The 21,746-nt window shown below is 40.9% G+C and overlaps 1 protein-coding gene and 1 long non-coding RNA gene across 2 annotated transcripts in view; one reads left to right on the forward strand and one right to left on the reverse strand.

The window, feature by feature from the left end:
* The window catches only part of TSHZ2 (teashirt zinc finger homeobox 2), a 527,445-nt gene that overhangs the window by 187,036 nt on the left and 318,663 nt on the right, over nt 1-21,746 (forward strand).
* LOC108539462 (uncharacterized) lies at nt 10,805-15,821 on the reverse strand. The gene is made up of 3 exons (XR_001888371.1): nt 15,476-15,821; nt 14,996-15,372; nt 10,805-11,021 (listed from the first exon to the last, which is right to left on the reverse strand). It is a non-coding gene; the product is annotated as an uncharacterized LOC108539462 (long non-coding RNA).

Here is a 21,746-nt window from a genome sequence, read left to right on the forward strand (position 1 = left end):
TTTGAGCGGGGGATTGTGAATTGCTGCTGCCTTGGATGGATTGGTCAAGGAAGATCTTACTTGGGGAAGCAATGTTTGAACAAGATATGGACGAAGTGAGGAAGGAAGCTGTGTGACCATGAAGGGGACAGTGTCCCAGGTGGAAGAAAACCACCAAGACCTGGAAGTCACCATGGGCTTTGGAAACAGCAAGGAGAGGCGGATGTCTGGAGCCAAATGAGGAAGGCGAAAGTGAATGAGACCACCAGGGGGCAGATTGTGCAGAGCCTATGGGACTTCATAAGGACTTTGGATTTCACTGGAAGAGTAATGGATGAGGCTAGAAGGTTTGGGGCAGGAGAGAAGCATCATCTGACTTACCTATGAGCAGGTTGACTGTGCACCAGTGGATGGATTGTGGCGGGGGTGAGCTGGTAGCAGGCAGGCAGGGCTGTTACAGTCAGTGGTGGCTGGGGTTGGGCTGATAGCGGTGGGCTGATAGTGGTGGAGGTTATGAGAAATGGTTGGATTGTGGGTTAATTTTTGAAGTTTGAGTCTATCAGTGGGAGAACAAGACACAAAGAAGGACATTGTTAGTGGCATGTCTTTTAAATGAAATGATCTCAACATCCCCAGAAAGTGGCTCCTGTTTTTACTCTATCAACATCCATTTCCAAGACCCTGCCTCATTGCCTATCAGACTGTCGGGCCCTGGAACCCTCCAGCTGTGATAATGTCCTGGCCTTCAAGGACCATCCCCTCCCCAACCATGGAAAGGACAAGTTACATCCCTCCTTCATCACCACCACCTGTTCCAGGCCACCATGGCTGCACTTCTGGGCTTCCTGTGGTATTTTCTCCCATGGCCTCTCTGACTGGTCTTTGTGTCACCTGCCCACTGTGCACACAAAAGCCACAGCAATCTTTCTTTAAACCTCAAAACATTCTTTATATTGACTCTCCCTTTTTTCCTTCATTACATGTATTTTTAAAACAAATTTTATTTCATAATCATATAGGAAAAGTTAGCAGAACTGATGATAGCTAGAAAGTAAACATGAAAACAAATATGATAGGTACAAAACAAGGTTGTTGAATTCCAGCTCATGTATTGGACAGCCTCTTACCCTCACAGCCATGCTTTCTTATGACCATTATCTCGTTTTAATCATAAGTAAACTGAGTCCCAGAGAGATTAATTGATGTGCCAAAGTGCATAAAGCAAGCCAGGGGATGTACCACCCTAGTTTCCAGAGTTAAATGCCAGGCTGAGCCTGTATTTTTGTCTTTTCCTCAACCTCTATAGTGGAATCAGCAAAGTACAGCTCATGGGCCAAGTCCAGCCCAACACCTGTTTTTGGAAATAAAGTTTTATTGGCACACAGCCACTCTTATTTGTTGACGTATTGTCTGTGGCAGCTTCTGTACTATAATGGCAGAATTGAGTAGGTGCTACAGAGACTAAGTGACCCTCAAAGCCTGAAATATTTATTATCAGGCCCTTTATAGAAAAAGTTTGCCAACCCATGTTCTAGATAGAAAAAAAAAAATGAAGTACATCAAAGAGAATAAGTTATAGTTCATGTGACACACATAACATCTATTCTTCCCATGACTGCAACAAAATGTCAGTTAAAGAGAAATAAATGTTTTTTGAATGAATGATTTAAAAAACAGGAGTTAAGAAAAAAAAGAAAACACTTAAGTGACCAAAGTCAGTAAGTTTTCTATTGTTCAAAATAGGAATTTGCTCTTATGACTTTATTCTTTCAGTTGATTCTGACAGTAAATTTATTCATTCTTTTTTTATTCATTTGACAAAACTTATTTAATGTCTATACCATACTAAGCCAGTACCTGTAATAGCAACAGCATGTTCCATGCTGAGCAAATCTGACATTTTTCTTGCCTGAACATTGCTCTCCCTCTGGTGATAGAGACAGTTGTTAGTCAAATAATTATAAAATTTGACTAGTCAGGGAAGTTGGAGGAGGCTTTCCCGAGGACATTGTGTTTGAGGTAGGAGCTGAATGGTGAGGAAGTGAAGAGGAGAGGGAAGTCCATCATCCCAGAAGGGAGGGTACACATATGAAAAGGCCCAGTGGTAAGAGGGCGCATAGTAGGCCCTTGGAAATTCAAAACAAGATGCCTGGATGTCTGAAGAACAATGCAGGAGGGGCAGATGGGAGAGAGGAGATTGGGGACGCAGGTATCTCTGACCATACTGAGCTAAGAATCTCATGTTAGAGTTATTCTCCATCCTAAGAAAATGGAAAACACTGAAAGGGCTAAAGGGAGTGGTAGCTTTTTATGGGATGATCTTTCATCTTCCTGGGTTCAGGAGTCCACATCAAATCTCTTATGGCTATGCTGAGTCTAATCCCTGGTCGTGCAAAGTATCTCTTCTCTGTGTTCCATAATCATCTCTGTTGTTCAGGTATTTACAGTATTGCTGGAACCAAGTAAAGCATGCACAAGAGCAGTATTAAGACAGATATTTTTAGGACTGTGGGCAGTGACTCATGCCTGTAATCCCAGCACTTTGGGAGGCTGGGGTGGGCAAATCACTTGAGGCGAGGAGTTTGAGAGCAGCCTGACCAACATGACAAAACCCTGTCTCTACTAAAAATACAAAAATTAGCTGGGCATGGTGGTGTGCACCTGTAATCCCAGCTACTCAGGAGGCTGAGGCATGAGAATCTCTTGAACTCGGGAGGTGAAGGTTGCAGTGAGCTGAGATTGTGCCACTGCACTGCAGCCTGGGTGACAGGGTAAGACTGTCTCAAAAAAAAAAAAAAAAAAAAGACATTTCAGCAGTTTACCCTTTCTAGATGAACCATGTGGCAAACTACACCTCTGGAAACACTTTTCTTTTACTCACCATAGGCCCATCTTCTTTAAATTTACCTCTTCATCTATTTATTCCCTATTCTTAATCTATTTCTTCATAAGGTACTAATACGGCAGGTGAAAATTTCTACTAATATATTAATAAAAACCGGCCAGCGATAGGCTTTAAGAATAAAGTCATGATAAAGTTACCAAATACAGAGGGGAAAGAAACAGCAAAATGTTTGGGTTTTTTTTTTTTTTTTTTTTTTTCAAGAACATTGCTACTTGGTTCCATTAGACTCCTTTGTAAATGACAGAAACCAACTCTGGTTATTTTCAGCAAAACAAAAAAGGAGGTAATGGAAGGCTATCTGATGAAGTGGTATTTGACTTGAGAGCTCATTATTGAGGAAAAACCCAGCCAAATGAATGTCTGACGAATGAGTGCTCTAGGCAGTGAGAAGGCCCTGAGTGTTCTAGGCAGTGCAAAGACCCTGAGGTGAGAGCAAACGTGGTGTGCCACAGGGTTAGAGGAAAGACCTGTGGGTGGGAGGAGGGTGACCATGATGGGGAGCATGCAGACTGATGAGACAGGGCTTTGTAGCTCATGGTAAGGAGTTTTGATTTCATTCTCTGTAATAGGAAGCCTGCTATAAAATACTACCTGAGACTGAGTAATTTATAAAGGAAAGAGGCTTAATTGACTCACAGTTCTGCATGGCTGGGGAGGCCTCAGGAAACTTACAGTCATGGCAGAAGGCAAAGGAGAAACCAGTAACTTCTTCATGAGGCAGCAGGAAAAGACAGTGCAAGTGAAAGAGGAACTGCCAAACACTTATAAACCCATCAGATGTTGTGAGAACTCACTCACTATCATGAGAACAGCATGAAGGAATCCGCTCCCATGATTCCGTCACCTCCCACCAGGTACCCCCCTCGACAAGTGGAGGTTGTGATTCCAGATGATATTTGGGTGGGGACACAGAGCCAAACCATATCACAGAGTTTTAAGTAAATGAGTGATATTATTTGAGTTAAAGTAGAGAAAGACCACACTTTAATAAGCAATTACTATATCCCAGGCACTATATATCCACCTTAGGTCCCTTTCCTTTAATCTTCACCAATGAATGGGTACAATTATTATGACTTCTTAGATTAGTAAACTGAGGCTTAGGGAGGAAAAGTGACTTGTCTGGAGACACATAGTGACTGTATGGCAAATCTGAACCTCAACCCTTGTCATCTGCCTCCAGTTCCTGGCTCAAAATACTCATTAAAGGCTCATTTTTATTGCCATTGTTTATGATGTTTATTTTTCAAACCCTTCCAAGAGTGTTTTGTGGATTGCATTATTCTTTTCTTCTCAATTTTATGAATAAAAGAGACTCTCCTCAAAATCATAACTGAAGGAAAGAAAAATAACAAACTTGTAATTTCCTCTGAAGAACTTCATGGACACCCAGCTCAGAAGAATTTGGCCTGGCCGGGGATGGGGCAGGGAGGGAAGGACTGGCTGCCGCAACGTTTTGGGTTTGGCCATCTCATTTGTGAGAATTAGGAATGTTCTTTGGATAAAAGATCCAAGACAAGCTTACTCCTGTCTATGCTGAGATGTTGCCCACTTGCTTCCTCTTTTTTATCTTTCCTGGTAACTCGACTTCAGTTTCTCTGATGGTAAAGAGATGAGATCAGACACTGGGGAACCAGTCGATGGGATCAGGTTTCAGTCATCAAAAAATTACATCAAGTGCTAAGCATGAGTTACCTTCCATTGCCAGTGTCAGCCCAGGACATGACTGCAGGGCCATCAATCCTGCCTTCCTTGTCCTTGTAGACGTTAAAATATAGGGTACTCTGGGAATTCGTTAAGAGGGGTTGTTGCATGGGAAAGGAGGGGCTATGCTCCAGGAAAAAGCGGGTATAGAGGCAGAGATGTAGCGTTTTAATGCTGTTACTTTGCACATTCTAACTGTTAACTACAGAGACATCTGCTGATGGTTTTCTTTACAAAGCTGGGGAGGGGGAGAAAATAAGAAAGTTAATTTCAGAGTTGGAAGTAGATTTAAAATGACCTTCCTCAGTTACAAATATAACACCTGCTTATTTTTAACCAGTTTCTTTCCAGTTCAATAACTTTTATTGAGTGTTTCCATCATAATAATTGTTTTTAAAAAATTTACTATTGGAAAATACTGAAAAGAATGTAGGAAAGCAATTTCCTCCATAGTCCTACTATAAAGAGGAAGATCCATTCTGTTTCCTGTCTATCGGCCTCTCTGCTCCTCTTTTAAATACTGAACGCAACTTTTTTATTGTTTCAAATGATGTAACTATATTGTACCTAAGATTTTTGGGATAGGCATCACACCCAGGAGGTGTGGTGGTCCCCACCTCCTGAGATCCCTGTCCTGTGTGATGTTATCCTCTTGAGAGTGGATGGACTTATTGACCCTCCTCTAGTAAACAGAATATGGCAAACATGTTGGGATGTCACTTCCAAGATTAGGTTTTAAAAAGATGGTGGCTTCCATCTTAAGCGCACACACACTGTCTGTCTCTTGAATCACTCACCCTGGGGGAGAGCCAGTAACTGTGGTGTGAGCTATCTTGTGGTTTGGTGAGATACTGAAGGTGTCACTAGGCAGTCCACAAGCCTGCCAAAAATCACTTGCCAAAAACTACATGAGTTAACTTAGGAGTGGGCTCTTCATTCCCAGGGGCTTGACTGCAACCTGGTGAGAGATTCTAAGTCAGATTCACTGAGCTAAGCCCCTTCTAGTTTCCTAAACCACCGTTTCTTTTTATGTAGAGTTTCTATTTTTTTTAACTATTATCCTAAAGTAGATTGGAATTTGTTTTAGGATTAGGAATCAGCTTGGATTACTGGATCAAAGGGTAGGAATATTTGTATTTCTCTGGATTTTTTTATACAACTTCTCCCCAGTAGGAGAGATTAATCGATATACTACTACCAGAAATGCAGGTCAATGTCTACTTCATCTCACCTTTGCCTTTTATTTTGATTACTGACAATTTGATAGGCAAAATATTTCATAGTTTTACAACTATTAAAAGGAAGAGATCATTTTCCTGGTCACCTTTCCTCCTTAAAAAAAAGGAATATACATAGGGGTTGAAATACTGAGATAAGGAACTAAATGTTAACTAGAAGAAGTGCTGTCCAATAGAACTTTCTGTGATGATGGAAACATCCTCTATCTGTGTGTCTACTCTAGTAGCACTAGGCATCTGTGGCTGCTGAGCCCTGTTAGCTAGTGCAACTGAGAAACAAGTTATTTTAAATTTTATTTTATTTTAAACACCCACATGGAGTTAGTGACTACTATATTGAACTGCACTGTTCTGGAGGATTAAATGAAATACTAGGCTTCTGTAGAAGAAAGCAGTTGAAGTGAGACACTGAAGTTTTCACCTTCCTAACAATATCCCCTTTTCCCTATGCATTGGCTTTAAATAGGATGCTCCATGGGTCTGACATTTAAATCATAGTAACATTATTTCCATAAGGAACTCCATAAAATAAACAAATGTTGCGCACCATAAAAGGATAAGCTGGCCGGGCGCGGTGGCTCAAGCCTGTAATCCCAGCACTTTGGGAGGCCGAGGCGGNTACTACCAGAAATGCAGGTCAATGTCTACTTCATCTCACCTTTGCCTTTTATTTTGATTACTGACAATTTGATAGGCAAAATATTTCATAGTTTTACAACTATTAAAAGGAAGAGATCATTTTCCTGGTCACCTTTCCTCCTTAAAAAAAAGGAATATACATAGGGGTTGAAATACTGAGATAAGGAACTAAATGTTAACTAGAAGAAGTGCTGTCCAATAGAACTTTCTGTGATGATGGAAACATCCTCTATCTGTGTGTCTACTCTAGTAGCACTAGGCATCTGTGGCTGCTGAGCCCTGTTAGCTAGTGCAACTGAGAAACAAGTTATTTTAAATTTTATTTTATTTTAAACACCCACATGGAGTTAGTGACTACTATATTGAACTGCACTGTTCTGGAGGATTAAATGAAATACTAGGCTTCTGTAGAAGAAAGCAGTTGAAGTGAGACACTGAAGTTTTCACCTTCCTAACAATATCCCCTTTTCCCTATGCATTGGCTTTAAATAGGATGCTCCATGGGTCTGACATTTAAATCATAGTAACATTATTTCCATAAGGAACTCCATAAAATAAACAAATGTTGCGCACCATAAAAGGATAAGCTTAGAGGTACCTAATATCATTGATGTTTGTTTGGGATGCAAGGATCCTTGATTGATACTTATATGATCACCACTTTCATTTAATCTCTGCTTCTACTTTCCAATATCCCTGACTAGTGGTCTTGCAAACCATTACACTTGTCACAGAGGCTGGTATGAATGAGTGGATGGATAGATGAGTGGATGGAAGAATGGATAGATGGATGGATGGATGGATGGATGGATGGATGGATGGATGGATGTGGATGGATAAAAGTAATAATAACAGCTAACACTCATAGTGTGCCTATTAAGTGTCAAAGTTTGGACACAAGGTTTTACCTGCAATATTTCATTCTCATTCAATCTTTGTAATAGCTCAAAGAGGCAAGTGTCAATAATTTTTCCTGTCTGACAGATGAGGAAACTGAGGAAATAACTAGTAAGATACACAGCCCATGTCTGAACTAGATTTGTCTGCCTTCAAGCCTTTTCCTAATCAATTATCCTACATCATACCATGAAGCTGTAAAATATAGCACCATGCATTATTTACACCTTGTCACATTGTCGTGGTGGCGATTGAAAATTTTCTCCTGCAGGTAGCTACAGATGCTAGGGAGAAAGTGCTCAAAACTGACAGGTACCTCACTTCCCTCTAAAAGTGGCTCTTTCACTTTTTATTGCTGACCAACTTCTAACGTGTCAGTGGTACACTAATGTGGTTAACTGTTTGCCTAGGGCAGAAAAATAAAGCTTCTGGCATGCAATTAAAACCTGTCTTGCCCAATTGGGCAACTAATGAGATCAGCAACAGTGGAGGCTGCCTAGTTAAGGCATAGTTTGTGTCTCAGATCCATTTCACGGGGCAAGTGAAAGAGTGGCCAAGTGGAGTTGCCTGATGGTGCAATTTGAAACATAATTAGGTAGTCCTCCCAGCCACCCTTGACTGCCCGTTTGGGTCCACACACAGACTCACACACAACGGTGACTGCAAACCCTCGCACAGCCGCTTAACACTGAGTTCCTTTCTGGTGGGCTCACACAACACTCCCATCATTCTGTCTTCTGGCCTGGACACTGAAGTTCATCACAAACTTTCTGGTTTCAGATGGTGGCATATGTTTAGTGGTCCCATTCCCAAATCTGTGAATTCTTTGTTCCTGCAATGACTTACCAGAAACTAATGCAAGTTGAAGATTTGTCTAAAATGGGCTGTAGGGACAACTGGACGTCTCCACCCTTCGAGGATATTGCTGGGAGCTTAGAGTTCATGTTAGATTTCTCCATCCTTGGTTTTGTTATTAAAAGATTTCTCAAGAGGTGTTGGGTTAGTTTCAACATATTCTGTTAATCAAGTTAATTTTGATTTACTTTATTCAACAAATGTTCATTGAAAACCAACTAGGTAAGAAAAACTCTAAGTGTGGTGCACACAGCCATTGAATAAGGCAAATTTGGGCTGGGCATGATGGTTCACACCTGTAATCCCAACACCTTGGAAGGCTGAGGCGGGAGGATTGCTTGAGGCCAGGAGTTTGAGACCAGCCTGGGTAACATAGCAAGAGCCTGTCTCTACGAAAAACAAAATTAAACATTTGAAAAATTAAAAATTAGGCCAGGAGTAGTGGCTCATGCATGTAATCCCAGCACTTTGGGAGGCTGAGGTCAGTGGATCACTTGAGACCAGGAGTTCAAGACCAGCCTGGCCAACATGGTGAAAGCACATCTCTACTGAAAATACAAAAAATAGTAAGGCATGGTGGCATATGCCTGTAGTCCTAGCTACTTGGGAGGCTGAGGTAGGAGGATCACTTGGGCCTGGGAAGTGGAGGTTGCAATGAGCCAAGATCACACCACTGTACTCCAGCCTGGGCAGCAAAGTGAGACTCTATCTAAACATAATAATAAAATCAAAAATCAAAACAAAAATAAGGCAAACTCTCTGCCTGAATGCAGCTTACAATCAATGGTGGGAAAAAGACAATAAACAGGTGCATAAATATGTGAATAGGATAGACTCAGATGCTTCTAAGTATTGTAAAAAAGTAAAAGTGATAATGTAATAGTGAATGACTAAGAATAAGGGTGGGAACAACTATGGAGACAGTGGTCAGAGGAAGGTGACATGTAGGCTGTGACCAGAATGCTGATCAGTCTCGGTCAGGAGAAAAATCTGGAGGAAGAGCTTTCCATGCAGAGAAAGCAGCAGGTGCAAACGTCCTGGGGTGAGAATGAGTTGGGTTTGTTCTTTCTGGAAGAGAAAGATGGTGGCTGGAGCTCAGTGAATCCAGAATGAAGTAGGAAGATGAAGGTAGAGGCCAACAGAGGCCAAGTCACGTATGACTATGCTCTCTATGGAGGAGAGCTTTTATTCTATGTCAAGAAGGATATAGTTTACATTTACTGTAACCAGACACTAAATTGAGCACTTTATATACATTTTCTCTTCTGATCTTCACACCAACTATATGAGGTGGACATTATTTTCACCATATAGGTGAGAAAACTGTTGTTCAGGCATGTTTAATAACTTGCCTAAAATCACAGGTAGGAAGCGGGGAAGTCAGGCTTCAAACCTATGTTTGTCTGACCCCATCACTCATTCTCACGGTCACCAGGCTGTGCTGAGATCAGACTTTGTGTCAGGGTGGAGAATGGTAGGGAGTAATGTTTTGTTTCTTTGCTTGCTTGGGGTGTGTGTGTGTGTGTGTGTGTGTGTGTGTGTGTGTGTGTGTTTAATAAGGGACTCTAGGTATCCCTCAAATCATATCATTTGGATGGCAGTTTAATTCATAATGTCTTAAACATTGCAATTTCGAATTGTTCTCCATGGAGGCCATGTGTGTTTGAATGAGAGGTGCAAGTGGTGAAGGTGGCAGAGAGGTGGACTTTGCAGCACCTGCCAATGCATACTCCCATTGGGTAGGGTGTTACGTCCCCCGTAGAGTCTGTGAAGTTAAGACAAATGTGATATTAGCATCAACACTGGAATAAAGAAGACAAAGTTGAACATGTGAATAACTGTCTTTCAAGGTGTTTCTTTATGCCCAGGTGACAAAAAGTCCCTGGTACATTTCTGTCTGTCTTTCTGACAAACTGATTTCCACAATCTGGCAAGGAGTAGCAATAGTCGCCTTGCCAGGCATGGACAATCTGATTTGTTGGACTGCAGGGTCTGTCTGGCATCAGTTGGTCACTGTTCTTTTTGGCATCATGGGTATGTGATTATGTCTAGAAGGCAAGCAAACCTCAGTCCCCAAGAGCAAGTGCACTCTGAATTTGATTTGTTCAGGGTTTGAACAATGGCACTGTTGACATTTTGGACTGGATAATTGTTTGCTGACAGAGGCTGTCGTGTTCATCATTGGATGTGTAGCCCCTACCCCCAGATGCCACTAGCACCTCACCCCAGGCTGTGACAGACAAAAATGTCTCCAGACATTGTTCAATGTCCCCTAGGAGCCAACCTCCCTACCTGCCAAATAAAAACCACTGGGTTATTCATATAGTCCAGTTTATGAGAATGGAATGTGTTCTTGGTTAAACTCCAAAACGGTTAAAATCCACTCAAATATACCAATCCAGAAGCTAGAAATAGCATCTATAGCTGGCTATTCAGAGACTTTGCCTTAGAAAACTTATGATGAATATTGGAAAAATTGATTGAATATATATGGATTCCATGACATACTCTGAAAGATGTTTTTGTTTGTCTGTCTCCTTGTATTCATTAGGATAATTAAGGCTAGCTGGTGATACAAACAGCTAAATATCTCAGTGGCCCAACACAGTCAACATTCATTTTTCACACATACAAAGTTGATCTCCACGTGGTGACTCAGATGCAACCTTCTTTACCAGGGTAGCTTTACCATCTGAAGCATGTGGCTTCCAAAACCATTGAAGAAGGTGTGAATGAGTTCTGTAACTGATGCCCATCACTTCTGCCCACATCCCATTGGCCAGAAACTGGGAAGAGTGGTCTTCCTGTAGGAAGAGAGAGAAGAAAAAGGATTTGGCAAACAGATAGCATCACTTCTGCTATCATCCTAGATATCAGCTTTTCAGTTTATTGAATAATGTTCAAAATATTTTTGATTTGTAATCTGAATTACAAATAAACAATATTTATGACAGTACAGTCTTCCCTAAACATGCCAAGCATCAGAATTATAGACTGCTCACGTCCTGCCCATCCATTCCAATTTGAGAGGTCTGAATGAGGTTTAGGAATCTGTAATTTTTACTTGCTCCAGGTAAATGGGATGGATAGGTATCCAGGACTCATTGGTCTCAGATCTAAGTAGTCTTACATCTTCATTTTTACTGCCCTTCATTAGGTTAAGAAATCGAGAGTTGATTCTCACATTTCTGGGCTTTATTCGAAACAAAAATTGTATTGTCAGCTGGTTTCGGTTCTTCCTCCAATCTGGTAAACTCTACAAGCCATAATTGTACCAGCTCCTGGCCTCTCAACATCATTACTCCAGCCTTGTTGAGCTCAAGTCTCCCACGTTTCTTTGACCAATGCTCCACATTACTCAATAATCTCTTAGGAAATGCAAATCTGTTGGTTTTATTTCTTTGCCCAAAGTCATCAATGATTTCCCATTGTCCTAGGATCAAGTCCAGATGTTTTATTATCTACCTAAAACCCTTTTCTTCCAACTTTCTTTTTTAACTACATCGCCAAGGCTAGCATGGTTCCTGGCATATAGTAAGCCCTTCCAAAAAATCTGTTGCATGAATGAGTTTGTAGAATGCACTGAACTGTGCATATATGTAAATTTAAACTCGTCAAAGGAATTAGATGTCATTCCCCCTCCCCTTTTTAAACAGAATCCAGTTTATATCAGTTCCTCACAGTGTCAATAACTCAAGTCTTGAGAATAGTTTTCTATTTTTATAGAAATTTGCATATCGCTTAATAAATTTTGCAAATGTGCATGCCCAGGTATGTGCCTATATATACATTGCATATTATACTTATGGAAAGGTATTTATACACAGTTATATATCCAATGTATGGTATGTATACTTATACATTCATAAGCAAACATATTCAATAAATGTATGTGTGTGTAAGTGTGTATATTTACATATATATGCCCATTTTTTTCGGATCTTCATACTACCATTGAAGACAAGAATGCCATAACTACTGTTTGGAAAACAGATGTGAAAACTGAGACTTGCAGAGGAAAATCAACTCCAGCAGAGTCACACAATTACAGAGCCAGGTTTTGAATGGAGATCTATCCAGCCCCGAAGTCTAGACTTTGTCTTTCGATTACACTGCTTTTCTAGGGCTAGGCCGCTTCTAATTTCATGTTAACATTTGTACCGTAAACAGAGTCACTGTTCCTCATAAATAAGCAAATGAAATTGACATCTAGGCTAAGAAGTAGTAGACTGCAGCCTGTATCTACTGTAATGCGATTCTGAAAGAGTTTTGTTCATTTCCTCTTAGGATAGATACAGTTTTGTATTTCCTAGCAAGCATCTGCCAAAATCTGAGTCTGCTTCCTTAGAAGTTTGGCATCTCTGCTGTCTCCTAAGATGAAACAGGGTTTCTGAACCCTGACGCTATTGAACCAGATACTTTCCTGCTATGATGGTGGTGGCAGGGGCCAGCGAGGCTGTCCTGGGCCCTGTACACTGTTCAGCAGCATCCCTGGCCTCCACCCACTGGATGATCGTAGCACCTCTCCCCCCAGGTTGTGACAATCAGAGAATGTCTCCAGACATTGGCAAATGCACCCCCAGTCGTGAATGCTGATATGTGTGGTGTGAAAAAAGGTTTCTAATAAAATAATGCTGAGCTTAATGGTACTAAAATAGAAGGCCTTTATACAATGAAAGGGCATTGGTTTGTCTTCCTTAAGGTGAGGGATATTGGATGTTAGGACGTCAGAGTGGTGTTTGGGCCCAGCTCTAGCCATTCCCAAGACACATGTCTCTGGCTCTTCCTTCTCCAGGCTCAAATCCCCACACCTTTCATGGTGCTCCTCTCAAAAGCAAGGAAAGACAATAAAACATGAAAAGAAAAAAAGTAATTAAAAAAAAAAGAAAACACAAAAAGACGTAGTTTCAAAATTACATGTCCTTACAGTCTGTCCAGCTAATAGAATTATACACCGCAGCTTACATTTAGACATCGAGTTTCATCTCTTACTTAAATGTATCTGTGTGTTTTAATAGGAACATTCAGCTTTGCTTTTATTAATGCAAAAACATTAAGGCACCAGCCCTCGATCCGAAAGCCTTAAAGGGCTGTTTCCAACAGAACCTGTCATAAAATGTGCTCTCAAGCGTGTCCCCTTTAAGAGACTCCAGAATTAAATGTTCCCGTATGTGAATTTTATTTTGTACAGCACATTTGCTTTATGGCTACAATTAAGTTAGATGTGCCGATAACAATGTCTGTTTTCCATTTTAAATCGCACATTTCAGACAGTGTGCATTGTTTTATTATCTAATCCACATGCTTTTAATTGCAATTATGGTCCCTTATGAGTCCCCTGGGAGGGCATGATTGCAATTAAAAATGTAATTTAAATGTTAATTAATTACATTCATTTTCTAAACTGGGAAAATTTCATTTATTATTTTCATGTGTTGTGCACTTATCTTAAATGCATTACCTTCTAAATGTTTTTTTTTCCTAAATTAAGTGTTATGTTTATAAAACAGGGTGTTTAATACCCTTTAAAATTTTTGTGAGGGTGTTTGTACAAATTATTACTTTAAATTAATTGATTCTGAGCTATATGCAGGAGCTATATGTTTTATATATAATAAAAATAATTTTGTTGACTTTTCTGAGGCTGAAACATGGTATCAAAATATATGTTTTCTCGTTTATTTTCTGGTTGACTTTGATATGGAGAGGAAAGTCTACTTTTTTATGACTATCATTATTATTGTTTTTTCTTAAACAAAGAGAGAAAGGTATTGTTACTACAAATGATACAGATCATTAATATGAAAAGGACTTTCCCCCTAGATGAAAATTGCAACCTAAAGAAGAAATTTATAGTTAGATTAATAAGTCATCCTGCCTCATATGAATAAAGCGGAACAAAAAAAAAGAACCACAAAGACATGAAGCCTTAAAAATCATTGTAACTTACTAAGGAAAAAAAAATGATTGCTGTATGCATATCTCAGTTTATCCAGTCAGCCCTGTCATTTTTCTGTCTATTTCACCTTGCCTGGAAAAAGAGGGCCATTTTAGATATGGATTATAAAGCAATGTCTATCTACTTTAAACTCAGAACCGTATCCATTTTGGTTGGTTTTAGTGAATTAAAGTGTAAGTCCCAAGAGGACAAGGGCAGAATTTAAGTGTTTTTCCCAATTCAATTCCAAGTATAAGCTACATGTGATCAATTAATAAAAGGTTTTGAGGATTTTTTTTTTGTTTCCTCTTCAACTGGCCAAATCTTCCTTTAGCTCTTTTATTTTAAAAATGCCTGCTATGTCTGAACTCTGGCTATTGTTTGGGTTTTATTTTTATTTTTTAGATTTAAAATATTCAAAAGATGTCTTAGGAAAATTCTAGTCAGTTAACAGTTTAAGCTGCTCTGTGGGTAGAGAAGGAAGAAATAAGAAAGAAAAGAAAAAGTTCCCAGACTTATAATGTTCAGCAAATATTTATGGCCTCTTTCCTCTGGAGTCTAAGCTTGAATTTTTTATAGTCTTAGTAGAGACTGGGTTTCACCATGTTGGCCAGGCTGATCTCAAACTCCTGACCTCAGGTGATCCACCCGCCTTGGCCTCCCAAAGTGCTGGGATTACAGGTGTGAGCCATGGCACCTGGACCCCTGGGCTTTTTCTTCTTCTTCCTTGGCCCTTGGTGGTTTTGTCTGATGCTCAATGGCCAGAAGGAAACACACCCCTGTGCTCATATCAACAGCTTTCTTCCAGGAAGCACGCCCCTGCTTTCAGAGCATGCACACCTTGTTATCTTGTCCCTCCGAGGGAAGTCAGGTCGGTCTTCTCATCCTTTTCCCACAGATAAACAACTGAGGCAGAGGGCGGATTGGGGTAGGGCAGGTAGTGGCTGCTCCAGGCCATGCAGTGAATCAGGAATTAGTGCCAGAATGAGAAGTTCCGTCGGCTCCTCTAGAGTCCTTGGGTTCAGATTGGTGGTATCCCGACCTATAGACTTGGTTAGCGTGTCACAAAGACCGACTTCCCCCAACCTTTGTTGCATTCATTCAGCTGAACTTTGCTGAGCACGTGCCAGCTGCCTGTCGAGGTGCGGGGAATCCTTCAGTGAACAGGACAGAGCCTTATTCTCATGGAGATCATTTGCTAGCAAAGGAGACCCAGACTAAAAAAGGAAATAAATAAACAAGGTAATTTCAGATCATTACAAGTGCTATGAAGAAGATGAGTGTGCACACACCCCTTTCATCCAGATATTCGACACTCACTAGACAGAGTTAAATTCTCTCCCTGCTCTTTCATTCACAGGGTGTTTGACAACAGCTGCTGAACCGCTGGAGTTACTGCTCCTTAGTTCTAAGGTCATCTTCAGGCTTTTCCCTCTCAAATGCCTTTTCCACATTTTCCTCCTATTTTCTCTCCCTCTTTCTTTTACCCATTTCCCCTCCCGTCTGTAGCTTCTCCCTAATAAGCCTCAAAGAACACCTCATAGACTGAAATAGTTCTTTGCCCTCATCCTTAAAAGTTGCTGAACACCTGTAGCCAGCAGATGTCAGAGGGACAGCTCTAGAATCCTTTTGGGAGGAGGTGTCTGCTAGGCTTAGTTCACCTCATTCCCCAGTGCAGGGAGCCAGCGGGCAGGTTTCTCAAAGCACTCTTAATTGGGGGTTGCTAGGGAGCATTGTTAGAATGAAAAGCCAAGGAGACAGGACTGAGGCTCCCAACCCATGCGTCGTTCATACAGCATTGATTACTGGAGTTGGTGACCGGTACTGGTACAAAACTCCCTTAATTATTTCACAGGGCTTAAGTCAAGAGTAACAGGATATTTGTGATTTAATCAACATTGTTATCTCTAAATTATATTTTTATTTAGAAGTTGTCTTTCTTTCCTTCTTTCCTTCTCTTTCCTTTCTTTCCTCTTTCTTTCCTTTCTTTCTTTCTTTCTCTTTCTTTCTTCCTTCCTTCCTTCCTTCCTTTCTTCCTTTCTTTCTTTCTTTCCCTTCCTTCCTTCCTTTCTTTCTTTCTTTCCCTTCCTTCCTTCCTTTCTTTCTTTCTTTCCCTTCCTTCCTTCCTTTCTTCCTTCCTTTCTCTCTCTCTCTCTCTCTCTCTCTTTCTTTCTTTCTTTCCTTCTTTCTTTCTCTTTCACAAAGTCTCGCTCTGTCACCAGGCTGCAGTGCAGTGGTGTGATCTCAGCTCACTGCAACCTCTGCCCTCTGAGTTCAAGCTATTCTCCTACCTCAGCCTCCTGAGTAGCTGGGACTACAGGCATGCGCCACCACGCCCAGCTAATTTTTATATTTTCAGTGGAGACAGGGTTTCACTATGTTGGCCAGGATGGTCTCTATCTCTTGACCTCATGATCCACCCACTTCAGTCTCCCAAAGTGCTGGGATTACGGGCATGAGCCGTCGTGCCCGGCCAGAAGTTGTATTTCTGTATGTATTTTTTATATTATTATTGTAGAAATTGTATTGTAGAAATATTTTTGTTATCATTTTTTGTTATTATCATTGTGGAAATGGGAGTCTTAGTATGTTGTCCAGGTTGGCCACGAACTCCTGGCCTCAAGTGATCCTCCTGCCTCAGCCTCCCAAAGTGCTGAGATTATAGATGTGAACCACTGCATCCAGCCACTGTATGCATCTTTGTAACCTACCTGCCTTACGAGGGGTAAAAGGACACTAAACCAGTTCCCAGGAAAAGCTCTGTCCTTACCCAGCATGGTTTTAGATTCCAATATAGGTTAAAATTGCCATGGCTCATGTGAAGATGAAGAGTTAGTATAAATTGTTAGCTCAGGATTTAGTCAAGTGCATCTCAAATTTTAATGTGCATATGAATCTACCGGGGATCTCATTAAAATGTAGATTCTGATTCAGCAGATCTGTGCTGAGATTCTACATTTCCAAGGAGCTTTCACTGGTGCACATACGGCTGGTCCTCAAACCACACTTGAAGAAGCAAAACTTTAGACTTGCCCTTTAATTCCAGTTCTGTCTTCAGGGCCGCATTAGGTCTTCCATGAACCCTTGGCACCTTTACTTTGGGGCTGCTCCCATTTAAACAGATATTAAAATTGTATCCTATGATTACATTAGTATACAGACAAATATATTAATATTCTATATTTAAGCAGTTTCTTCTATCTAAAAGTTCATTATTTTTCTTCTGATTTTAAAATAAATAAAAATCTGGTCATGGACGCCCACATAATGTAGTTTCTAGGTGCTGTCCCTATAGTGCCCAAGGTAAGAGTTAATCCCACTGTTGCCCCTTACTGACTTCATGCTGAAACTCTCAGAGCCTCTATTTCCTCATCTGTAAAATGGGGATCACAGTATCTCTTGCACTGCTTTGGGTCTTTGCACAGTGCCTGGTGCATTATAAGCACTCTGGAAATGTTAGCTTTTGTCTCCAAAAGTGACCTGGCCCCCGTTAACTGTCACTGTCTCATAACCTATTAAAAGTCAGATCCTACATACATTACTGCTGTTCTCTTAAATCTGCTTGATATGTCCTACTGGTTGCATGACCTGGATAATTTCCATAAATTAACCTCTTTTACCTTCCATTACTGCGCGACCCTGCTGTTCCTCTTCTGGAAGGGCCCCACGATCTCTTGGATGCAGCAGACAGCGATGCCACACGAACTAGTGCCATGACACTCGGCACCTCCCGCGAGTGCTCAGACACTCGTTTGCAGCTTACTCTCTAAACTCATCATTTCTATAGAAAGGCAGCACAGCCCCTGATGGATTGGAATGAACTGTTGATTTTTCTGCCTGTCACTCTGAGAAGAGGAAGGGACCACAGAGCTAATCACATGAGGCATCACCATCACGGTTTTCCTATTCTTTTGTTTATCTTAGCTCCGGACTCCTCCTGACTGTAGTTGCCTCCATCCTAAGACTCTATCCATTGTAAAACATGCTGCAGATTTGGCAAAAGCTTTGTTGGGGAGGAGTGAGTGAGAGGTGGAGAAGGAACCCTAGCACATTAAATGAACACACAAATTACATCCCAGTTTCATGTAGAAATTAAAATAAGGTGGTTTCAGAGTGAAGGAAATGCAATCACGTTTGATGGGGTTTGATAAAATCCCATAGTCTCATTAAGGAAATAGCCATCACTGGGATGTGGGCCTTACTTTATAAGAAGATAGAGTAAAATGAAGCTTAATTTTCCTTTGTAATATTTTTGATACTTCCAAATAGTCATAGCATCCAGTCATAGCATCGCCAAATGATAGATGCAGAATTTTCTATAAATTTGGATTTTCAAGTTATATCCTTTTTAATTTTCTTCTACAGGAATTCCTGTCACATGTACCCTTTGAAGTAATAATGTAAGATCTTAAGTTTTCATTAGCACTTCGCATTGCAATTCAGAGCATCCACTCATTTGAAACATAAGCTGTACTTTTAGTGTGATTTTTTTTAAGGGGAAAGGAGTCAAACCCTTGCCAGTTGGTCAAACTGTTTTCTTTTTAGTTTATCTTCGTCACAGTCCAAATCTTTCTCATTGAAAGGGAAACATTTTCTGATCTCCACCTTTATTGATACAAATGTTGATTTCTTTTTTATTAAAAGAACATCTCCTTCCTCAAAAGGGATTTCCTTTGAGTGTCTCTTTCTCATTTTCTTCCAAGTAATTCTTCCAAATTGACCCACACCACATCTAATCTTGGCCTCCACTGCCAACCTCAATTATAAAATGGAAACTAGGTGAACAAATTATCAAATCTTTGTATGGGAAATGTGGAAAACATTTAGAAATATTCACCAAGTTTTACTTCTAGCCATCATGACTTAATCACAGGTACTGCATCCATAATTTTCACCTTACAGAAAGTACATAAACAGTTTTGCAGATTTCAGTGCTAGGACGCCAAAGGATCCAGACAAGTCATAGGTGAGACGTCAGGTGAACAAACTACCTGGACAGTTGACAAGGTTTCCGGCTGTCCCAGAAGCTCTGGTGCCACCTGAGTAGGCTTACTGAGTGATAGCCCATAATTGACAGGTATTACCTCTTGACTCCGAACATCTGGTCTCCCATCTACTCCCTCCCCTGGTTCTTCTGTGACCCACTGTCATTGTCCAGGCAGCCTTGCCTGTTGAACATACCGCTTTACCGGCACTGCTTCATGAATATCTGCAGAGCCTTTGGCATATCCACACGTATATTTTTATAAAATTTAAGTTCAAACTAAAGCATGCTGGGGGCCAGAGAAGATAAATGCCAGCTTTTTTATCGTCAAGGTAACGATAACAGATTCACTAGAATTTACATAGCACCAAAGTCGATTTACATGCTTATTTACTCTGTTGTTCTCCTTTAAAAAAAAATGGAGTTACCCTAGCAACTGTAAGATCACATGATGTTCAGAATAACCGTAATAGAAACACCTTCTGAAAGGAAAATACGCATTTCACCAGATGCATATTATGGGCACATAAACTGTCATTTATAGAATGTCGAACCATTTTGGAAGTGATTGGAGGAGGTTCATGTGGCATTGAGTACTTTCCTCATGAATTACTTCAGTAGCTTCAGAGATTCTATGATAAAAGAAAGAGATTGGGAGAAAGGGAGGGCTTTGGATCTTCTTCTCCTGGGCATGTTGATAGAATTGTGCACTGTATCTCGTTAGCACATCAGCAGAAAGAGCACGTTACCAAAATCCATCTTTCATTACATTTTTGCATATGGGTAGAATCTATTCCTCTATTCAGACTTTGTTCCAATTCCCAGAATGATGGCATTTTCCCTGGAGGGACGGTTTGCTTTGTCTAAAGCAGAATACTCAAAGGGAACAACCCGAAGTAGAAGAAACCACCAAGAAATGGCTTGGTCACTCAGCCAACTGGGTTTCATTTCAGTTTTACAAATTAATTTGCTGAAGTCCAGGGTAAGATAGAGGTTTATGCAGGGATCACACCAGGGTAGCCATTCCTGATTTTGGTCCAGTCTTGCATGCTCAGGATAAATAAAGCAACCCTGGAGAACGCTGTAGTTCTAAAATTCATGTAGAAGGGGCCACAACTGCCAACATCCTTCTCCTAACAATGCTGAAATATATTTGATTAGGAGCACACTGTTCGGGTGATAGGTACACTAAAAGCCCAGATGTCACCAAAACACAATCTATGTATGTAAGAAATCTGCACTTGTACCCTTAAATATATATATATTTTTAAATTTTAAAAATTATAAAATGAAATGAAAAGATCAATTGTTCACACTGAAAAGCAAAAAGGGACAAGGAGCTGCCTTACTTACTGCCTTACTTACTGCCTTACTTACTGCCTGACTTACTGCCTTACTTACTGCCTTACTGAGTCAGACATGCGGCTTGTGGGAATTGGAGCTTTTATTTTGCAGAATAACATAAATTAGATCCCACAATCTCCTATCCAGACCCTCTGATGGTTACACTTCAGACTTAGCTAAAACCCCAGCCAACTCCCTTATATCCTGGTCCCTGCTTTCACTGAGTGTGACCCACCATTTCTCACCTTTCTTTTTCACATGTTGCTCCTTTCCGCAGCTCTTCGCTGTCTCAGTGTTTTTCCACTTAAGTTTCTCCTAACTTAACTGTCATCTTCTGGAAGAACGTTCCCTGGCCAACCTAGATAAAGAAGCTCTTCTCTACACCCCTTTTTTTCTTTTCCATAGCTCCAGTCACTCTCTGAAATGATATTTTTCATGGGTGTATTTGTTCCTTATCTGTTTCTCCAACAAGACAATAGACTCAGCAGGGAAAGGACCATGTTGTTCCTTTTCCACGAAGGTACCCCAGCTCCAAGAAGAGCGTCTGGGGTGTAATTGCTGCTGCGTACATATTTACTCCACAAACAACGGACTGGAAGAAAGTCTAAATGGATTCTGTTTCTGACAGATCAAGGGAAACAAATAGAAGTTCAGCATCTCTCTTGAAAACAAATACATTGGACAGAAAAAAGAGGCCTGGAAAGATGGACTGAGCCCATAGACACAGAAGAAAAGCGCCTGACAAATCAGGACCTCTGAGGAGTGAAGAGCAGGGGCCATTGCTTTTATTTAGAAATTAACAGCTGTGGGCTGGGCGCGGTGGTTCCGCTGTCATCCTAGCACTTTGGGAGGCCGAGGCTGGCGGATCGCGAGGTCAGAAGATCGAGACCATCCTGGCTAACACGGTGAAACCCCGTCTCTACTAAAAATACAAAAAATTAGCCGGGGGTGGTGGCGGGCGCCTGTAGTCCCAGCTGCTGGGGAGGCTGAGGCAGGAGAATGATGTGAACCCGGGAGGCGGAGCTTGCAGTGAACCTAGATCGCGCCACTGCACTCCAGCCTGGGCGACAGAGCGAGACTGTCTTAAAAACAAAAAAAGAGAGAGAGAGAGAAATTAACAGCTGTGCCCAGACAGCCAGTGTGACTGACCAGAAAGACTGAATTTAGCAAAACATGGTTTTAAAAAAATTAAATGAATGAAATAGGTGAAGAAGTGATGGTAGCAACATGGGGGCCTCAATTCTCTGACTTTTACTTGATGAT

Source organism: Rhinopithecus bieti, unplaced genomic scaffold, assembly GCF_001698545.2.
Source record: "Rhinopithecus bieti isolate Rb0 unplaced genomic scaffold, ASM169854v2 scaffold_15834, whole genome shotgun sequence".
Taxonomy (NCBI): domain Eukaryota; kingdom Metazoa; phylum Chordata; class Mammalia; order Primates; family Cercopithecidae; genus Rhinopithecus; species Rhinopithecus bieti.